The 14,228-nt window shown below is 37.6% G+C and overlaps 1 protein-coding gene across 5 annotated transcripts in view; it reads left to right on the top strand.

Moving 5' to 3' along the window:
• The window catches only part of PKN2 (protein kinase N2), a 56,549-nt gene that overhangs the window by 333 nt on the left and 41,988 nt on the right, over positions 1-14,228 (top strand). The gene's annotated exons all lie outside the window — the stretch shown is intronic.

Raw genomic sequence — 14,228 nt, 5'->3', positions numbered from 1 at the left:
GAGGTGGCGGAAGCCCGTGCCCACCCCAGGCCGCTTCCCGCCGCCCTCCCCCGGGAGCGGAGGCGCCGCCGCCCGGTCACGGCCCCACCCCGCTGCCGGCCGCGACCCGCTTTTGTCTGCGCTCGCCTCCCTCGTTCCCCGCGCCGAGCGGCCGCGTCCCTGCGGCAGGGCCTGCCCCGGGCCGCGCCCCCCGCCCCGGCCGCGGCCCCCGCCGGCTGGGGAGCGCCCTCCGCCAGCGCGGAGGCTGCCCGCGCCCGCCGGAGCCGCTGCGGCGGCCGGCGGCTCTCGCCGCCCCCGCCCCGGGCACGGCGCTCGCCGGGGCGCCGGCCGGAGGGGCTCCCGGTAGCCGCCCCACCGCCTGCCTCGGGGCCAAGCGAAGAGCTTTTCCCCTCTGCGCGGCACCGCGCAGGGGTGGGAGCAGCTTCCTTTATGTAGGCCTTGAACTCGGAGCTTGTGAAGAGGAGAAAATGGTCCGAGTAACGTTATTTGGTACACGGCAAGGGTTCTCGTCGCCACAAAAAAAAACCCAGACCACCCCGCAACGCTGTAAAAGGCCCTGAAAACTCGAGGGTTGGTTGTTCCCATCCATGCCTGCAGTTTGGCCAATTTTGGTTGCCTTTGCAACTGTTACTTTTCTGCTTGTCAGCTGCAGGGTTAGATGCAATTCGGGAGCTTTGCTGTTGTGCTCTTATCTTTACATGTCAGCTCAACCTGCTAGCTCTTCCGCTTCCTTGTCCAGAAGAAAGCTTACTTGCTTTTTTCTTTTTTTTTGGATTTTTTTTTTTTTTTTAATATACACCACTATATCTATGCAAGTTGTTACGGTTAATCAGGCAAAGAATGTGTCTCTGAATTTATTAGTTGGACAATTAGCTAAAGAAGGCCATAAATGGAAAGCATTGAATTTAATGCTCGAATAGAAATTAGAAAGGCATGCTTTAAAAAGGAGACATTTTATTTCCCAAATGCTGTTACATTTTCCTGTAACTTTAAGTGTTAGCAGTGTGCTCACTTGAGTAACAAAGGAAAAGAGGGCACAACTGAGATGTAGCAGTCTACTTAATATTGTAGCGCATGAGATGGCTGAAGGCTAAGAATCCATCTAAAATGCTGAACTTTAATCAGTGGCTCGTAAGTGTCTAGGAAGAATCGCTATGTTAATACAAACTTGATACGAAGATATATAAGCTGGTAAACCTGTTTGAAGTGGTGAGCTGTGTGAATAAGTAACTATGGTAGTGTTACAGGTAAGCTAAATGGAAGCAGAATTTCTGTAGAAGTACTGAGAGTGTGGTTCAGATTAATTTAAACAGAAATGAGTGGGGTTTTTTGTTTGGGGGGACTTTGTTGGGGGTGGGGAGGGCTTGGTTTTATTTTTTTTTTTCCTTGGAAGATGAGACTGACAGTGATACTAATAAAAAAAAGCCAACAAAAACAAAACAGTATGGATTAGATCCTTTGGTTGTACTGTCTCTCCCATTATATGTGGTAACTTCTGTGCCAATAAATACAGTTCTTTGGGCAAGACAGAAAGGTTACGAAGTTAACATGGAAATCCCAGTAGGGTTTAAGCTTTGTAAACTGCTAACTTTTAGGTATTTTTAAGAGGAACTTCCATATCAGGAAGAACCACTGTAAAGGCAGCGTTTTGTTTGCAGTGGCATATATTAGCAGTGGAACGCAAAGGCATAACTATCATTTTTCTTGGGAATTCGTCAAAACAAATTACTCTTCATATACCTGTGCGTAAAAGCTAGTTTAGTGGCATGATCCCAAAGTAAAGGGAACTACAGTGAAGTGTGAGATGCGCCATTTCGCTCATGTTTCTTCAGGAGGAAACTTCCTCAATTTAAAGAACTCTAACTTAAAAAGTGCTTACATGTAAAATGGGCTTTTACTTGCATATTGCAATCATGCACAGAAAGATGAGGAAGTTGTAGAATGCATGGCTACAGTAAAGGTTGAAAGCGTCACGTAATTGCATCGATCTAGATCACAAACGATGTGTGGTTTAGATGTTTTGCTAATACTCATGAATACCTACTGGAAACAAGCTAAACCCATTATTAATCCCGAGCTTGATCCTGACATGGAATCTAGAGTATCAGTGGGTGATCAATATAACACGCTGCTTATTGATATTGTATGTTCTGCATGCACTTGGTTATGATAGCCCTGCGTACTCCATCGTGCTGTAAGTAGTTAACTGTTAGGTTTGGATGAAGTTAATAAAAGTGGATCAGTAGTCATGAATCAACTGAACTCTCCTGATATAAAGATTGGCAAACTTTCTCAACTACTGACTAACAGGATGTGAAGCGGATTCTGAGAAACTATGAAAAACAAAAGGGCAAAATAACTAACTGCTAAGAAGAAAGTGGTAAAACATAGGTGTGGTATATGTACTTGTTTCAAAGTGTACGGAGTTTAATTAAACAGGCCTTAAATAGGCCTTAGAGCACACTTCTCATAGTGATGATTTTATATTTTTAAAAAGTGACTCTGTATCTGATAGAGCAGTTTCTTAAAAACTTCTGCTAGCAAATATCCACTAGACATTTCTGTCCTGCTTTCTCTATAAAATATTTTCTCTATTCTTCTATATCTTCCTTTAAAAATTTCACAGACAGTTAATAGGATGTGGAAAGTGTATCTTGCTTCTAAGCAAGTTTTCACATAAATTTGTTCAGGGTGAAAAATATAACACTTATTCCTCAGTAGTTAGCAAATGCATAGTAGGAAATAAACTTGGCAGTAAACAAATCCTCTTTTTAGTTTGTTCTGTTTAGTAGCTTCACCAGCAAAATTACCTGATTACCAAAGATTGAAAGATTACATAAAGACAGCTTACCTTTTTACCTCCTTTTATCTCCAGTACAGGTTCTTTTGTAGGAGAGGGAAGGAGCTTGGGTAAGAACCAGTATTACTGATGTTGCCTTCCCTTCGAAAATTCTGCTGTCCTTTGCTGGGCTTGCATCCTTTTAGAACTTTGTCCAGCAGGTAAACTAGCCTCTCCAGTGCTAGCTTTCAGGTTAATTGCACAGCCTTTAACTCTTTGCTTCCTGGTGGAAGTGACAACCCTGTCTCCTCATAAAATGAACTTATGATGCTGTAGGTTAAGTCAGTCATCCATGAAATAAAATCTTTTAAGTTTCATATGAAAAAGGTCTTTTTAAATTTTTTTTTTAAATCATTATTACAAAAAAAAAAAGTTTTTGTGAGGTAGTGTGTATTTCCAAAGATGAGTGCTTTCTTTGCCGTGATGGTACATGACAGCATAGTAAGTTGATATGGCTGGGGTAACAGAAATTATTACTTAGAGTATTTAAATGAAGCTATTGGGTATGCAAAGTGATTGCACTTTTGTACTTCTAGGTGTTCTCTACTACTTCTTTTCTAGACGGTAATGTAACTGTTTTAAACTTTAGACTTTTCTCATTAATGTTACAGGATTTATTTTAAGAAAATTTTTGGTTCACTCAAAATTGTGCTTCCAAAACAGTACCTGTTTAATGCCTGAAGAAAACAGTATATTACTTGGTTTTATTTGCTTAAATGAAATTGTTTGGTCAAGATAGAGAACTTGGGCTATGCCCTAAAGTAAATAGGCATGTAATAGACCCTCGTTTGCTTCACATGGAAGTGTTAAAGGCTCTACCTGGAATGAGTTTTTCAAGCTCGGCCATGATGCATGTTTCTAAAGTTACAAAACCTTGGCAAAAATGTCTTTATTTCTGTATTGGTCAGAATAAAGGGATTTTTTTAATGGATATTTTGTTTTGATGGAAGCCCTAGTCATCTAATTTCCTAAGATGCTGGTCTTGGGGATGTTGAAGCATAAATTTCATGACAGAATCGTGTTCAAAGGCAATTGGTAACTTTTTTTTTTTTCAAAGTAGTGATGAACAGTACCACAACTGAAATACATGTAAATTACACTTACACGATGGCACATCCGGTATAGTTTTTAGTTTGTTTTATTTTTCCATTTCATGTCTGGGACAAGAATATTCATAAAATGAGTATGACTGAAAAATGCTCAGTATTTTGTTAGTCTGCATGATATAAATTGGACAGTTGAGTCTTAGATTACACAACTATGTTTTGTATATAAAGGTATATAAAACTAAGCACTTGTACCTCACTGTGTTGGGTTAAACTACTAGATGGGACTCTGAAGACCTGTATTTCATTCCTGGCTGTTCTGCTCTCAGTTAGGTGACATTAGGCTGAAGAGTCTGCTTACTCATGTCTCAGTTTCCTCATCTTTAGAATAGAGGTAATGATGCTTGCTTTTTTAGAGATAAAAAGTACCGGGTATTTATTATTAGCTGTGGTCAAGTGCCTAAGGACACCTTAAAAAGGTACAAGTAACCTAATTAATCTGTTTTGAACAGACATTGTAATTAGGCTGAACACTCAGCAGTAAGACTGCCTTGAAATACTGTGCAGCTAGGACAGATTAGCCTTAAATAATTTTGAATTACTCTTGTTTCTTCAGAACAAGAAAATGTCACATTCAAATTAAAGTATCCTGAACTAGTCTACTGCAGTTTAGACATGAAAATGTGTGTACAGCTGCTTGGGACTTCTCAGATCCCTACAAACACTTCCAGATTTAGGTGGATTTAGGGAAGCACTTCAATTTTTTTCCATTTGTGGATATATATTACTCTTTAAACAGTACTCTGTTCAAATCTTGTATTAGTAAAATATACATCCTGTTCTCAGTGGAACATAAACAGTCCTTAAAATACCTTTGGGTAGGTGCATGGGTGGGGGTTTTGGTCTTGTTTTGGTTTGGGGTTTTTTTTCCATCTTCTGAATTCTGTCAGTCTGCCTGTTAACATAGGGACTTGTATATGATGTAGACTTGTATACATTTGAATGCATTTTCTTTATCAGAGCAGATGTCTTTCTAAGATGCGGATCTGTTATTTTAACTCAAGATAAATTATTAGTGATGGCTAGTAGAAAAGTATTTAGTTACAGTATTTGTAATAGCTCTCATGGAGCAGTTTTATACATTGTGAATGGTCATTCATTACACTGTAGCCTAAAATCTGTAGTAGAATAACTAGATAAACATGTCCTTTACATTGGGAAATGGTGGTTTGAGGGCTTAGTGATGGGATTAAGAATCTCTTCGTCAATGTCTCAGTGCTTTGCTGAATTAGAGACTAAGACATTACATGGCCTCTACTTAGATTCAGAGTAACAAAGTCTTACGATGTGTTATACGTAGCCTGAGGGTCTGCTTTTTCTTTTTGCTTTTTCTAGAAATCACTTGTACAACTGGTACAAATTGATTGATGGGAGGCTGTTTGGTTGGTTGATTGGTTGGTTTGTTTTGTTTTCTCTACATGGATCCAGTAAGTGAATGGGTTCAGGAATGGACTGAGCTGAAACATCTCTCATGAGATAGTGCTCTGTGACATGGGCAAGGCATTTGTATGATACTTTGAAGCTTTAGTTATTAATGCTTGGTCTGCAATTCCTGGCACAAGCAAAATTGCTTCTTTGCTAGTGTTTGTGAGGGGGCATGTGTGTTTTGTTTTTAAAGAAATGAGATTTATGTTGTAGGATCCAATCCATGACTTCTGTTACTTTGAGATACCATTCCAAAGTCCTACATTGAAACAGAAACTAGTAGTATCGTTAGTTAACAAACTGCTTTGGGTCTGTCCTTACAGTAACATTATATCTGATTAGTTTGTTTATTTGAACTGCAGCAATATAATTGTGTCACACTGACACAAGTCCACACCATTTTTGTTACTGCCATTTTACAGTTACTGATTACTTACTGTTCGACCGCTCATCAGTGAGTTAACTACTTGAATGGCAGTCTGGGCGTGCATCCTGTGGAGCAAAGTTTTGCTCTGTGGGTTTTCTCGTGGTGCTTTGTGGGGTGCTTTCCCAAACCTTCAGAAATTCTGTGACTGTGTGTCAAACTAACACAGTTTTGTGGCATCCATCAACTTTGCCAGTGCAACTTCCAGCAGCTGGTGAGGATGATATGGCTGAGTTCTGTGGTGAGCAGACACTAATATGAACAGGATAGTAGTGTGCAGTTACAAGCTTATGTTCATCTAAATGGACCAGCTCTGCTGGGAATTCTGCTGCTGTTGTACTTCGGGTAATAAAGAGGCTGAAATCAAGCTAATCAGGCTGATGCATTTAAGTTCACAAATAGAGTGAGTTGAGAGAGTTCATGTGATCAGTTACTATGGCTCAGTTGTGGGACCACCAACTGTGGGTAGTGGTGATCTGATTGTTTTTTAAGAGTAGGCCACACCTATTTTTCTTGATATTGAGTATAGATGCAGTTTCCTGTACTGTGTATCAACATTACACCCACTTGGGCTGTAGTTCCTGTTTGCTGCTACAGTGGTGTACAGAGCACTTCTGGAGTGGATGCACGATGATAGCAAAGCTCTGCTCTCACCAGTGTAGTTTGTTGCTTCTGCTGGGCAACCAGAGGAAAAAGAGGAATATTAGCATAAATGTATCTTGCTAGGACAACTGCATCTATACTAACATCCTTTGCTATTTTATTACAGATGTCAATAGCTATCAGGTACCAAATAAGAAATGATTGACTGGGAAGGGTTGGGCTGGGCTGTGAAAGGTTAGTGTATGCAGATTTTTCCTGGGGTTTTTTTGTGCCATAGAGAAATGTTGATATGTGGCAGGACCCAGGGAGGGTTTGCTCTGGCCCATTATGCAAAACAGGGAACTGGACTATGTTGGTAAAAACCTTAATGTGGACGTGACTAAATTAGTTAGCTTTTTCTGCCTCCAATTCCTGGGGATTTCTTTAAGCCTTGTTTTCTTCACTGGAGATGTGTTGTTTTTTAAATGACAGAGAATTTCTGACTTGTTCTCTAAATAAGTACAGATCAGAGAGCTTGAATCAAAAGCCTATAATATCTGTTTCATGTCTGTAGTGTTATGTATAGTAGTCCAGTGCTGAAGCAAACTGGTTTTTCTGTTGAGGTTTTTCAAACATTTGCTATCCTGCAACATGGTAGGAGGACTCATAGGTTTTAAGTTTCCATTAAACACAAGAACATGTTAACCTGAAAATGAAAGTAGTAGAACCAGTGCTATTTCTATTGAGAAGAACCAGGGGGACAGCTTTCCACTAACTTCCCACAATTGTTATTAGAGTGTCACAAAATACAATAGGCGCCATATCTATAGCCAGGAGAAGGCATAATTAAGTCTGCAATACCGAGGTGCTAATAGATTGTATCAGAGTTCTGGGGTAAATCACAGGAATAATGTAAGGCTCTGTCTGTTAGTGTGATAGACACACTTGCAAGCAGATCAGGTCAGAAAGGAGAACTTCTCACGTGGATTACTACAACAGTAGTATTCTGAATTACTGCTGGGCCTTAAACCCGGAGAATATTGCTCAGCTCTTGGAATGTAAGGGCTGATACACCTTTTTTGTTAGCTCATAAAAGTTAATACTCAAAGCACTTAAAGGTCACTATCATGTACAATTTCTTTATGAAATTTAAAAATCAAATACATATACATGAACTTCATAAGTACATATGTAGCATCCTTCTGTGTACTCACATTTCTTAGACTATGGAAATAAATAGGTTATTAAAAGGAATAAGAGCTAATAGTGAGTGTAATTGTTATTTACCTGATTCAGACATAGTACTTGCAAATAATTGTGATGCATAGCTGTTCTGAAATTATTTTTCTATCTGTCTGTATGTGTATAATTGGGGTTTTTTTCATATATAAACTTCATGTAACTTTTGAGGAGAAACTGAGAGTTGATGATTAAAAGAAGCAGAAAAAGTCCTTTTTTTTTTTTTTTTTTCTTTTTTTTATAGTCCCAAACACAAACTGTCAGGAACTTTTAACACATCTATTTTTGAAAACTGTCAAAAGGTTTATTCAGTTTGGGTTTTTTGTTGCCGATTACTAAGATGCAAGGCAGGTCTGTGATGTAAATTTACAATGGAAAAGGTCTAGTTGGTTCATTGACCATGCCATGTGCTGGAACTAGAAGCTTTGCTCATACAGACTTGAGGCTGTTGTTGAAAGAAAGTGTCAGACTTTGTCAGCTGGTACTGCTGCTGAAAATGAATATGTGCCATGTTGTGTTGCTTTACGTTTGCACAGACAGCTATATGGTGAACAGATTTTGTTGTTAGTTTTGTTTTGGTGTTTGGTTTTTTTTTCCCCCTAAATTAATTTTCAGCCAGATCAGGTTCACAACCCAGTTCACTGTGTGGCCATATAAAGAGTTGTACTGGCATATATCAGCAAATGGTCTGGGGCAGGAACAAACTGTTAGGGGAGGATAGGACTGTTGGTTCTTTAGGGTGCTTTTTTTTTGTCTGCAATGCTGGTTTATGCAGTAAAATGTTTATCAGATTACAGGCTGAGATTTACACTCACATATGTGGCTTTGAGCTAGGGACTGTGAAAAGAGTCCCATTCTGCTGCAGATGAAAATACAGATAACGAGCTGTCTATGCACTGTCTATGGCAATTCTTTTCTAGCTTTGTATTCTTCAAGTGGAAGGTCTCACAATATGCTGCATGTGACAGTGAAAACCTGTTTGTCTGAAAAAGCTTTGAAAATAGAATTGGTTTGGACATGATGCATGGATGGAAGATATATTTTCAGTTAGTTTGATGTTGAAGGTTGAGAACAGCATTAAGGTTTTGTAGTGGTATGCTAAGGAGAGTGTGGGGATATGACCACAACTTTATTTGCTAGCTTTCAGAAGTTGCTGTTAAACCTTTTACATGCTCAAGGCAAGGAGTAGTTTTGAAAAATCCTGAGTCTTTTTGTTATTTCTCTAACTTAAGTGAAAGAAAAAGTAAGTATACAATTGAAACAGATGGGATTGAATTTTGGAGTGAAGACAACTTAATGTGCAAGTAATACTATAAAATTACTGCGCATAAAGATAATGAAGAGTGTGAGGTATTACATTTTGGTATTAACACATTTGGCAGTTACTGAATAGTTCAATAACTATAAGCCATTTGAATATTTACTAGGAAAAAAAAAACAACAAACAATCACAAGTTGAACATTTGCAATAACACCATACCTCTTAATGGTCACATAAGCATCAATTAAAGCACCACTTAAAGGACTTTGAACTACTGTGTACAAGATTGATGCTGTGCTTCAGAGGTCTAGCCAAATGGGGAGGGGGGAGGACTGAAAATATGGTGCAGAAGTAACAAATTTGAGGTAACAAAGTGATTAAATGTTTTCAAAGTTCTCATGGTGTTGAATATAATTTTCAAAATTAATCAGTTCTTTCTCCTTGTACACATTGACAAACTCTGGGTGTGTTATCTTCATAATTCACCTATGGCATTAGAATCTGTGCCTTTTTTTTTTTAATTTTGTGCTGTTGGGGTGAAGGATTATCTTTAGAATAAACAAGGAGAGTGTTTTTAGTGATTCCAGATGTTCCAAAGCTCTCTACTAACAACTGGCTTATTTGTGTAATGTGGGCAAGAAACTTTATGCCAGTCCTTAGATAAATGGAAAAAACTTGCTTAGTTCTGTTCTTCTGCCTACCTTTCTTATTCCTCTTCAGCAGAAAGAGGAACATAACCCCTTCCATGATAGGTTTTAGGACTTGCACTGTTTACATCACTTAGGTTATTAGGTATGAGACTGAAATTGCTCTTTCATCATTGTGATGCATATTATCTTATCACTTGGATTTTTAAGTAACCTAAGTCCGAAAGCCTCCAAAACTGTTGTTGAGAATTTAGGAGGAATGCAAATTGACTGTGTGGCCTGTTGCTTTTTACAAGCATAATATGTAAAACCATCCACTGCTTTTCTACTTCATGTGTTTATTTATACAGGAAGACTTTGCAAAACAACTAAGTGGAATGTGTTTTAAGAGGACGTTCCCTTTATAGACAGATCTGCATATGACATGACAAGATTATTTCTTCCCTAATTCTGAAATTGTGTGGGCTAAAATGATAAGACAAATGATGACAAAGAAACGTCAGCTTTTCTTAAAAATAAAAGACAAAATTACATTATTAACCTCTGAAGCTGTAAGGATGTATGCTACTGACAACCTGTCCGGAGCACATGGGGAGCTACATGGGCATAATGGGGTGGGGACACAGAATACAGTAAATTAGATTCTAGCAAAAGATTATAGAAGACAGTCAGACTGAAGAAGCTGTTTCAAAGACTTGTATTAGAAAGTACCAAAATAAGCATACTACAGATCTACAGAACATTTTAAAATCAGCAAGGCCTTTTTGTAGAACATGTTCTAAACTTAGTGGCAGCAGTAGAAAAGTAAAAGTACTGTAAATCGTACATGCCTGACTAGTAGTGTAGCATTCTTGAACTGCTGCCCATTTAGGACTCGGCAATCTCCTTTAATGGAAGCGTGTTTTCTTCAATATTTGAGTTTGTTTGTTGCTTATTTATAATCTCATATGAAGCTGGTGTTTTAGGCTGAGAATGACTGGATGTTAAGAGTTATGATTTGCAAATTATAATAATCTGTATAATTAGAGATCCTCGGGAAGATTATTTAAATTTTGTTCTTGAAACTTAACCCATTATTTAATGACTTTTCTTCAAGTTGCTAGGATGTGTCTTCAGTCTATCCTCTCCTGAAGAGATGGAAACATGACATTTTGAAATTTAAAACAGGTAGTACTTTAACATTAGAAAAAAGTTTATTTCAGAGGGTTTTTTAATTGTTGTTCTCTACTTCTTTATTCATACCAGTTAGTCTGAGTCAAACTAAGTATTCATCTGTTGGGAGAAAAGTGTAATCAGTTTTAACTAGTCATTGTTATCAAGTTTGTTCAAATATGATTCCTCATCACATAAGCCACTTCACAAAGTAATATCTAAATCTGAGTTTTTTTCCTTTTCATTTTGTATGTGCACTTTTCAAATAAAATGAGTATCTATGGTAAAGTACATGGCATTCATCAGCCATAATGACGAAAACCCAGTTTTTGTTTTGGGGGGCAAACTCCTTTCTTGAATTCTGCCTTTTGTTGTAACATACTGCAAAATGCAGAAACAATTTATGATTGTTAATTTAAATGCTTTAAAAATTGGTGTTCACCTCTATTAGGATTCTGTACAAGAGAGTGAGTGAATGTATTCTCAAGCTTTAATTAAACTAATTCTAACAGATTTAAAAACAAATCCTTAGAAGTTTCTTAAGTGCAGGAGGAAAAAGAACATTAGTCTGCTGTGGAGTAGTATTCAGTATCATCTTCTATTTTTCAGGTTAGCAGTCAGCACTAATATTAAAGTGTTCTTTTTTGAAGTGTTTCTTTTTGATGGGAGTAACTCAGTGACACAGTCAGGGCAGCAGCTGCTGTGCACGTGGGAATTGATTTCTTTAACTCCAATTTGATTCTTGAACCAAATGACCTTGGGTATTAAAGAAAGGCAAGGGAGATGCAAGTTCCGCAGGTCATCTCCCATTTTTGTACCTCTTTCCTTTCTATAATAGACAATACTGTTTTATGGACTCAAAAGTAACATTTAATTTCTTTAGCATTTGTCTGCCTTCCTGCCTGTTGCATTTAACTGAATTAATTTACTGTCAATTTAAGATTTATGCAGTACTTCAAGTAAACAGATTTTTAAAACTTAACTACAGGCATCCATATTCTGAATTTATTCACATACATTTTCTGAAGTATGCAGTTGAACTATTTTCTTCTTGATTTCCATCTAGCATGTAATGTTTTCTGCAGATTTCCTTCACTAATTTTTGTCTTGCACTTTGCTAACCATGTATGTTGAAAATGTCGGATGTTTCTAATTACTTTTATGAATTTTCCCCTGTTATAAAATAAGCTGTCTACTGTCCTGAAGTATTTAAGTGTTTCTTTATCGTAATGAATATACTTGAAGCTTAGTACATAGTCAAGTATATCTACTGGTAGTTCCTGCAAATCTGAGTTAAAGCAGCAATGAGCATTTTGGTGTCATATACTGAGAATGATCAGAGATGCGACTTTCTCCCTCAGGGTTAGCAAAAGAAGAAGGGAAGGGCTGGCTGTGGTTCTGGCATCTTCAGAAAACGGGGAGAACCTGTGTCTAGGCAGAAGCATTGGCTGTACCCCAGAATGTTTATAATAATGCCAGTTCATTGCATCCTGGCTAGGTAAAATGGGGGGGGGGGTGTGAAAAAGAAACTAGTAATGCTCAGAGAGGTCAGAGAAGTGTACAGTTGAGAGGCCTGAGCTAAATATAGTATCTTATTTTGGAAGATGGTGTAGACAGATTAAGACTGTACTTTATTTTTGTGTAGTTTAATTTCTTTTCTTATTATAGAGACTGCTTTTTATTTTTCTCCTTTGACTCTTGACCTCTTTAATAGAATGCTTGAGAGAACCTCAAAAAAAACCCCACACACAACCCCACTCACAAACTTCTCCCCCCCTTCAAATACAGTTAGGAAATAGCCATGACCTTCTAAAATTTAAGTTTCTGTCAGAATATGCTGGTCACTCTGATCAAGTAAAAGAAGTCTTCCTGCTGGTATTTCTCAGTCAAAAGTTAGTTTGTGTATTTTTATCTCCTAAAGATGACATGCTTTAGATTAGATAGCTCATTATAGAGGAATACATAGTAGATACTCTTGGGAATGCAGCAGGTTAAACTTCAACCATAAATAGCTTCTGACTGCAGTAATTTCTTTCTTTAGCTCAAAGGACTTCATGAAGGTTCTGCTGAATGTCATATCTAGAGTATTTTTCATAGCTCTTGGTTATTGATAAAGCAGAATATTCTACTTGTGTTTAATATATTCTTCATGCTATAGTTTCAATTACTAACTAAAGGTTTTTCTCAGGCAGCTAACTAAAATGCTTCTGAACTGGAATGAAGTGGAAAACTTTTAGCCTTCAGGAAGAATGTCTTGAAAGTTATGAGCATATCAAAATTAGTTACACTAGAATATTGGCAACAAATATTCCTAGAATGTTTTTTAAAATACTAAGTGTGTGTGAAAACTGCTGTGTATATATGCCCTGTAAAATAGGTTGAGGCTTTTAATATTAAAAAATGGATTAATTTAGGATAAAAAGGTTAAATACCAAGTTCAAGATTCCATTCACATGATTGGTGCTGGAAGACACACAGAATGCATGTGTAATCTTACCGACTCTGAAAAGGGAAGGGCATTGAAATCACTAACAAGTATGCCTCATTGTGGGTTTTCTGAATACTCAGCAGTATTAAAAGCAACCTGTTGTTCGCCTATTTTAATGCTGTTGCAAGGAGAGAACTTTTTGCTATTATTATGTAAACTTGGGTTTATAGCATATCCTTTTAAGATTTACTTTTATAGGCACATCTTTACATGATGCATTGAAAAGCTGTTGTTTTCCGTTGCTTTACTTCTGCTACGTTACGGGTCTCATTGGTGCATTGGCTATTTGGAAACTGATGCTTCACATTTTCAATTTAGCTGATATTGAAACTGTGCTGGTAACAAGACTTAGATGGAAGAGAGTCCTACACAAGTATATATGCAAAATGGGAAACAGCTTACTTGGGAGATGGTAATGAGACTGAACATAAAGAGTAAAACCTGTTAAATGAGCATTAAGAAATCCTTCAGCTAAAATACTAGACTTTTATTCAACACTTCTCACTGTCAACTTTGTATAAATGTCAGAGGTTCATTTTGGGTTGTAAGAAGCTAGATTTGAATTACTGGGAGGTCAGTGGGGGATCAGGACTCCTAAAAACCAAAAAAATGTAGAAAGTTTTTAAAACCAAAACTTTATGCAGACTTGTATTTTGAAATGTAAATTTTAAGAGTTTTTTTGTAGTTCATGTAATCAGTAAGTGAAATCACCTGCCTCTTTTTCATTGCTATAGCATATAAAGCAGTTAAGTCAGGAAATTTTCTTTTTACTTGTGTTGTAGGGTAAGATGGGCTTCTGTTTCTTCATGACTTCTAGGGAATTCTTAAATAGAAAATGGACATTAAGAGCCAGTGAGAAATCTCCTACTGTATTTTAAGGGTCAGAGAAAGAAAGATTGCAAAAACACTATTCAGATGTATCACAGCATACATCAGTGATGCTCTGTAAAAGTCTCAGACAAATGGGGATATGAAGTAATGCTTCTATAAATAACTCTGTGTTCATCCGTAAACTTTTACTGGAAAAGTGTGGAATGAGATGCCTGCATCTCTACAAGCAGAACT

This window comes from Buteo buteo, chromosome 10 (assembly GCF_964188355.1).
Source record: "Buteo buteo chromosome 10, bButBut1.hap1.1, whole genome shotgun sequence".
Lineage (NCBI taxonomy): Eukaryota > Metazoa > Chordata > Aves > Accipitriformes > Accipitridae > Buteo > Buteo buteo.
The sequence above is the reverse complement of the archived record's forward strand: the minus strand, read 5'-3'. Positions and strand labels throughout refer to the sequence as shown.